Source organism: Vicugna pacos, unplaced genomic scaffold (assembly GCF_048564905.1).
Source record: "Vicugna pacos unplaced genomic scaffold, VicPac4 scaffold_68, whole genome shotgun sequence".
NCBI lineage: Eukaryota > Metazoa > Chordata > Mammalia > Artiodactyla > Camelidae > Vicugna > Vicugna pacos.
In genome coordinates, this window is record NW_027328749.1 from 234,741 (window position 1) to 241,402 (window position 6,662).

The 6,662-nt window shown below is 47.6% G+C and overlaps 1 long non-coding RNA gene across 1 annotated transcript; it reads left to right on the forward strand.

The window, feature by feature from the left end:
- The first annotated feature begins 504 nt into the window (after positions 1 to 504).
- LOC140694633 (uncharacterized) lies at positions 505 to 5,614 on the forward strand. Its single transcript, XR_012070211.1, has 3 exons — positions 505 to 688; positions 1,151 to 1,290; positions 5,347 to 5,614. It is a non-coding gene; the product is annotated as an uncharacterized lncRNA (long non-coding RNA).
- The last annotated feature ends 1,048 nt before the right edge of the window (positions 5,615 to 6,662 follow it).

Below are 6,662 nucleotides of genomic sequence, written 5' to 3' on the forward strand. Positions count from 1 at the left end.
CCAACAGTCAGGCAGTCTGCTCTGTCTGGGGCTCTGATCTTTTACCTGCTGCCCCCTGGCAGCCCAACACCTGGGACATTGGAGCTAAGGCAGAGACCCTGCCAGCCTGTTTCCCAGCGTGTAAAAGGGGAATATGTACTCTTCCCAAGGTAGTTCTGAGCGACAACACTTGCGGGTGCTTGTTTCCCAGAGCAACAGGAAACCCAGCTCTGCATGGGGGCAACGGGTGTGATCCCCATAGGGGTTCTGCACAGGCCTTGGCTGGAGGGCTTGACCAAGGAGGTAAAATTTGAGCTGCGGGCCTTGAAGGGTTAGAGTAGGGTACAGACGCAGTACTGCCGCCTCTTTCAGGGTGCCCCCAGAGGTAAAGCTTTTTCTCTCCATCTCGGCTACTCCCCTCCCCCCTCCAGATCCCTCCCTTCTCTCTGCACCTCCTGTCCGTCTCCCTCCACTTTTCCCCTCCTCTCATCCTCCTCCCAACATCTCCCTCCCTCACTTCCCCAGCTTGTCTCACAGAACCCAGAGGATCGCTGGCCGTCCTGCGCATGCGCAGTCGGTGCCAGCTGGACCGCGGGTTGGAAGCTCCAGCTCCGAGCCGGGGATCGGCCCCAAAGGCTTCTCAGCTCTGTCGCCCGGTAGGCCTTTGGCTCCTGCCCGGTGCCGGGGCCTCCGGCTGTGGACGTGCAAGGTGGGGGGCTCACGGGAAAGGTTCAGGCGGCTGCGGGAGGGCGGTCCGCGTATCACAGCCCGCCAGGGCGCGAGTCAGCGTGTGTTCAGCTAAATTGCTCGGGCCAGGCCCCTCTGCCCGCGCCACCTGCCCCGGCGCCCCGGCCACACCTGTCCAGGGCCAGGTGTGCACCTGCCGCCTCTCGCCCAAGCCGGACTCCCCTCAGTCCGCGGCTGGCATCCCCTTCCCCTCTCCCGCCCAAGAGTCCTCTCCTCACGGGCTTCCTCTCCTCGGCCGCCTACCCGTCCCCGCCCCTGGGTGGGCTGTGTCCCGGAATGGCGGTGTCTGCGGACCCGGACGGGAGAGAGCGGCTGGGGCTGGGGCTGGCCTCCGAGCGGGGCTGCAGCCCGCGTCCCCAACCCCCCCGCTTTCCCTGCCCTGTGACCCCGGGGCTGCTCTCCTCTCCCTTTCTCGCTCCGTCAGGACCAGCTCAGTGGCTTGGGCACTGCTCCCCGGGCTGAGAGCCTCAGGCTGTAAATTCCAGCTTCTCCTGGTGAAGTCAGGAAAAGGGAGCGTCAGTGCTATGGGAGCTTCCATCTCCTCCCTCAGTGTTTCTACCCCAGGTAAGTTCCTTGAACACTTTCAGGTGCTATGATGGCGGTGCTTGATGATGTCGCGTGTTTTTATAATGAGGAGGATTACAGTGTTGAAAGCAAGGCTAGGTTCAGTTAAAAATGAGCTGAAGGCATGAGTCTGTGACATCTTCCAGGCTTCCCTGTCCCAGGGTGAAACGTGACCATCGATTTTAGAAAGATAGTTAGAGTCCCTAACTAGTCCAGCCCAGCTAGTGTGTGTTAACAGGAACAGCACCACCAGAGGCGTTGGAGACCCAGGGACATTGCAGTCCTAAAGAGCTCCTGGCACAGTTTGTTTTGTTTTGTTTTTTTGTTTTTCTTTAATTGTACGGCAGACTAGTTGTATACAGGGGAAAATCATGGTCAAAAAATATTTTTTCATATAACACTTTTATTGTGATATTGTTCACACATCATGAAGTCCATCCATTTAAATGGTACAATTCAGCAGCTTTTAGCATATTCACAGTGGTGCAACCATTATTATTCCAGAACGTTTTCATCACTTCAGAAAAAACAGTGGAAACCAATGACCTATCCACCCTTCCCCAGTGGTGGTTCTAAAGAAGTTTCTTGGCTGTTCCTGACCATAAATTAACTTGTTACATTCCATGAAATATCTGGTAGAAATTCTTAACAGAATTGCATTGAATCTGTCTATCAAAACAGGAAGAATTAATGTCTTTATGGTGTAAACTTCTTCTACCCATGAATATATCTGAGACCCTATCTTTTCATCTGTCCAGAGCCTGGCCCATGGGAAGTCCTCACTAATTGTTGGGCTTGTGAATGATTAGATTCTATACATTGTTAGTTGCAAATGTAGCCTTTCACAGAAGAGAAAAGTAACCTCAGTGAAACCAAGTGACTCTCTGATGGTCAGAAAGGGTGACAGTCAGTGCTGGAGTGATCCAGTGAACTTGCTGCTTGCAGACAGAATTCTCCACCACCTACAGCTACAGGGATTACAGTGTTCTTTTATTTTTTTAATGACTTGCTTTTATTTTTCTAATTATTTTTTATTGAAGTGTAGTTAACTTACAATGTCAGTTTCAGGTGTACAGCAGAGATTCAGTTGTAAACATATGCATATGTATATACATACATTTTTGATTGCTTTTAGTACAACTCATTACAATAACTTGAATATAGTTCCCTGTGCTATATAGCAGGTCCTTGTCATTTATTTTATATTTATTAATGTGTATCTGTTAATCCCCCATTTCCTGCCTGCTAACCACAGTTTGTTTCTATGTCCATGAGTCCATTTCTAGCAGCACCATTTTTCCTAGTTAATATATGGTGCTTGGCTGCTTTCAGTTTCAGTAATTCCATCTTATCTGTGGGTGTTTTTCTTCTGGTGGATCTGTATGTGGTTTGCACACGTGGTAATAGAGATCTGTATTTGGGAGAACTCCAGGCCTTGTGTAGTCCCTGGTACAGAGCGCCCTCTGAGATGATGTTTGAACTGGGAAAAAAGCATAGAAATTGTTGGAATTTCCACTATGCTTGAGACTTCCAGGTTTGTATAACCTCTCTAGCCCACCTTAATGTGGGCTGCACCCATACTGGGTAATTTGGTGGAACTCCATGGTATGGTGATGTAGAGACAGGGCCTTGTATGCTTCTTCTCTTTCCTTTTTCTAACACTCATTCTCCTGGGCCTCCCAGATCCTCCCACAGCAGTGCCAAGGGCTGGCTTGGTTCTGCACTCAGGCAATATTTGTTAATAAGGCCCTTTCCTCATCTCTTTGGAGCCTCCGTTTCCTCCTCTGCACAATGAGACCGTAGACTAGATAAGTCCTTTTCAGTTTCTTTTTAAGCCATGTTTCCTTTGAGAAACAGAAAATGCAAATCTCTCCTCCCATTTCAACCCTTTAGATTTTGATAAGTCCTCCAAGGAGTGACATAGCTCTTCGTGGAAAACTGATGTGATTGTGATTCCAGGTGGCACAGAAAAGACTCTTCAGAGATTTATTGCAGGGAAAGGGCAGGAAAGGGGCAGTATTTCACACTTTCTAGTGTGAGCAATGGAGCAGGGGATTGGGTTTAAATACGGTGGCTGATGTGGCCTCTCTCTAATTTTGCACAATGTGATAAACCTCTCTCCATCAGTTTCTTCATGTGTCAAGTTGGGGTGATAGTATTTTAGGGTTTTTGTGAAACATTATACACATAATCCATTTGTGTCTTGGTAGAAACAAGACCTGCTAGGGAGTCAGTGATTTCTTTAAAAAAAAAATAAATCTTATCCATAGTACTCTGTGTGTATTTTGAAGTTCCTGGAGGGTGAGTGTTGAAACTGAAGTCCATCGTGGGACAGGTGGCCCATGGTTCTCTGTGCCCCAGATTGCCCCCTCCTCCCCAGTCCTCTTCCCCTCAGTCCAGGATGAAGTTCCCTAGTAGATTTACACAGAGTTCTTGTGGAAATGGCTTTTCATTTTATTGTTTCACCAGGAAGGGCTGCCATCATGATCTCTGTGGTCATGTTTTGGTGACCTGAAGGCTATGCAATTGGGGGATTCTATTTAATAAAAAGAAAAAAAAAATACAAATACAAAGTTAGACCTAGGGTCGTGACAGGGGCTCTTGGAAGTGGGGACCATTAGCTTTGTTAGCTTCAGGTGCAGTAGTCTCTGGCCACGAGGACCCATCCTCGGGCTCTGAAGTTGGAGGGACCAGAGGGTTCAGTGGGAAATTTAACTGAGTGTATCTCATGGTCTAGGGATTGTCCTATTTGTGCTGTGTGTTCCTTATTTGTGACAGTGAGCTCATTTAATCTCAATAACCTCTTTAAAAATTAGACTTTTAATTTTGTGATGTTATGTAGATTCCCATGTAGTTGTAAGAACTAATATGGAGAGGGCCTATGGACACTTTGCCCAATTTTCCTTAATGGTTCCATCTTGCAAAATTCGGGTACAATTCATTACTGACTCACTAACCCTTTGAGGTTTGTGTTATTGCCCTCATTTCTATTCATGATTAAACTGGGGCTTAGAGAAGCACACAGGCCTGCCCAGGTCACCCACATGGTTAATGTAGAGTCGGGTGAACATGGGCTTGGGATTTCCAGGCAGTACCATTATGATGGTCTGTGGCAGGGAGCAGCATTCACTTTGCTTGTTTATTCATTCATTCAACATTAATTGAGTAACCTCAGTGTGTCAGATGCTTTTATAGGGTTATCAGATTCTTCAGCAGTACTGAGAATCAGGTAATGTTTCCTTTATTTTAATCTGAGAAAATTAGCTCTGAGAGGTTATAACCAGCCCCCAAAGGTAATATAGCTCATAAAGGAGGGATAGTAAATTTGTACAGTCCCCCCTTTTTATGCAGGTTGTAACCTAGGCATTTTACATTTGCAAACTTCCGTAATCTAGATATATTCTTGTAAGGCAAGGAATTTTTTTTTAATTGAATTATAGGCAAGTTTACAGTGTTGGGTCAATTGCAAGGTGTTTTTTTAATTTTGAATTAAAAAATATTTTTTGAGGAGGGTAATTAGGTTTGTCTATTTGATTCATTTTTTAAAGTGAGGTACTGGGGATTGAACCCAGGACCTCGTACATGCTAAGCACGTGCTCTAACACTGAACTGTACCCCCCTCCCCAAGGCAAGTTTTCTTATCCATTATTCTGCAGCTTAGGAGTTCAAATAAATTGGAGTTGAAATCCAGATGTTTTGATCCCACTGTGGCTCTTTTCTTTATATTCTGCTTAAAGGGTTGTGGAAAGCAGTTCCTTTGTTCATTTTTTTATTCAGCAGTTTTGAGCACTGACTTTGCATCAGGGTCTGGCTAGGTGCTTGGAGCAGAAAACAAGAAATGACCCTGCTCTGCAGGGGCAGGAAGCCTAGACCAAAAGCTGGGTAATGTGATCCGAGCTACGGTAGCCATGTGCAGACGCTGAGGACAAACTGTACCCCCGGCTTTGCTTGGGCTTCCCTTGCCTTCTGGCTGGTACACACCATGTCACCACAACCCAGAGGGGACCACAGCCCACAGCAGAGTATGTATCTCGATCTCCTCTCCCCTCTCGGCAGGGGCTGCAACATGAGCATCCCTGACTATGTGCAGTGCACTGAGAACGACCAGATTCTCCTTGTGGTGGTCCAAGCCATTGGGTTCATCTCAGAAGAGAATTTCTTTTGCATCTATAAGCGAATCAACTTGGTGAGCCAGATCAGCCCGTGCGGCTCCCATTGGGCACTCTGTATCCACTACAGGCACCACTATGCGCCCAAGAATGGGTGGAGAAACTCCCAGACCCACAGCAAAGTAGTGGGCCTTGTCACCATTACCGACTGCCTCTCGGCCAAGGCCTTCGAGAAGCTCCAAGTGCAGAGGAGCTGTATGGCACCTCATTAATGACTCTCAGCACTTTGTCTTTGTGCTGCATGGGGAAGTAGCCGAGCAGACACGCACCGACGTGGCCTTCAATCTACGAGGACTGCAGGTTGTTGGAGAAGAGGATCGAGGACTTCACTGAATCACTCTTCATCTTGCTCAAGTCCAAGTGGCTGGATAGGGCCCCCAACAAGTCTGGGGACAAGATCCCCCTCCTCTGCAACTTGATTGAGAAGGAGGACTTCATGGGACTGGACACAGACATCAGGTAAGTCTACCTGAAGGCCCGGCTGCCCTGGCTGTGAGCCGGATTGCTTCCGGACATCCAGGAAGGGATCAGCAAAGAAGAGAGCTGTCTTGTAGCCAAGGGTGGAGGGAGGTGCAGCCCGCCGGTTTACAGACATTTAAAAGTGAATCTGCCTTTGTTTCAGAGAGATCCTTTTAGGGTTAGTGTGGACACTTACTCCCGCGTTTCAGCCAGGACCCCTGGTGGGACCCTTGGACTTGCTGTCCAATAGAGTAGGCACAGCCACTGATGTTAGGAGCGCTGGGGAGGAGGCTGGTCTGAGCTGACATGTGCTGTAGGTCAAATGCACATCAGACGCTGAGACTTATCTAGTAAGAGGAATGTAATCTATCTTGTTACTTTCTATATTGATTACATGTCAAAATGATAGTATTTTACATACAGTAGAATAAGTGAGATCTGTTCTTAAAATCAGTTTCTAGCAATTGTTTTTTGTTTGTTTGTTTCTTTGTTTACTTTTTAAATATGGCAACTGGGAAACTTTCTTTACATGGATCTCATTTCATTTCTGTTGGGCAGCCTGCCCTGGGACAGTCTCATCCCTTTGCTTATACATGAGACGCTGAATTCCGAGACACATAACGAGGCTCTGGTTGAGCTGGGGGTGGTGCCGGTGTCTCCTGACTCCTAGGCCCAGCACCTGCAAGGCTCAGGCCCTCTCTTCATGCCCAACAGCCACCATGCCAGGTTAGGACATCAGAAACA